Consider the following 1325-nt stretch of genomic DNA (forward strand, 5'->3'; position numbering starts at 1 on the left):
TCCGTCAGAATACCGATGTTTTCTTGTAGTGTAAAAACTTATTGGAACTTATACATACTGATGTATGTGGACCAATGAGTATAAATGTTAGAGGAGAGTATCAGTACTTCATGGTTATGTTTATTTAGAAGCATAAGTCTGAATCTTTTGAAAAGTTTAAAGATTTTCAGAATGATGTACAAAATAAGTTTGACAAAAAATTAAAGCTCTTTGATCCGATCGAGGTGGATGATATTTGAGTCAATCGTTTAATGATCATCTGAGAAAATGTGAAATTGTTTCACAGCTCACTCCTCCGGGAACACCACAGTTGAATGGTGTAATTGAAAGGAGAAACCGAACTTTATTAGATATGGTTCGGTCAATGATGAGTCATGCAGATTTTCCATTACCCCCTTGGGGACACGCTCTAGAAACGTCTGCGTTTACGCTAAGTAGATGTCCATCAAAATCAGTCGAGAAGACACCATATGAAATGTGGACTGGAAATGTTCCAAATTTGTCTTTTTCTGAAAATTTAGGGTTCTGATGCTTATGTCAAACGTATGTTTACTGATAAGCTTAGAACCAAATCTGACGAACACTACTTTATTGGTTGTCTTAAAGAAACCAAGGATTATTACTTTTACAACCCCACCGAGAACAAAGTTTTTGTTGCTAATAGTGGTGTTTTCTAGAGAGAGAATTTCTTTCCAAGAAGAATAGTGGGAGTAAAGTACAGTTCGAAGGAGTTCGAGAAACGCATGAGGTTCTTTTTCAATAAAAGACATAGGAGTAGTTGCACATATTCTTGGAATAAGAATCTATAGAGATAGATTAAATAAGACTATTGGATTATGTTAAGATGTTTATATCGATAAGGTCTTACATAGATTTAAGATGCATGATTCCATGAAAGTCTTCTTACCAATGTCTCATGGCATAACTCTCAGCAAGATTCAATGTCCTTCGACACAGGATGAGCGAGAGCGCATGAGTAAAATCCCATATGCTTCTTCTATAGGATCTATCATGTATGCTATGATCTGTACTCGTCCAGATGTTGCATATGTTTTGAGCATGACGAGTCGATACCAATCTGATCCATGTGAAAGTCACTGGACAACAGTCGTCAAGAATATCCTCAAGCTAAGAATAAATTCTTGGTCTATGGAAGAATTAATGAGCTTGTTGTAAGTGATTACACAAATGCTAAATTTCAGACTGACAAAGATTTTCGATCACAAGTTGGTTTAATCTTTTGTCTCAATAGATAATGGTGGGCTGGAAGAGTTTCACGCAAAGCACCATAGCATAGTCTCAATGGATGCAAATGTTGTTGATCC

Source organism: Brassica oleracea, chromosome C5, assembly GCF_000695525.1.
Source record: "Brassica oleracea var. oleracea cultivar TO1000 chromosome C5, BOL, whole genome shotgun sequence".
Classification (NCBI taxonomy): domain Eukaryota; kingdom Viridiplantae; phylum Streptophyta; class Magnoliopsida; order Brassicales; family Brassicaceae; genus Brassica; species Brassica oleracea.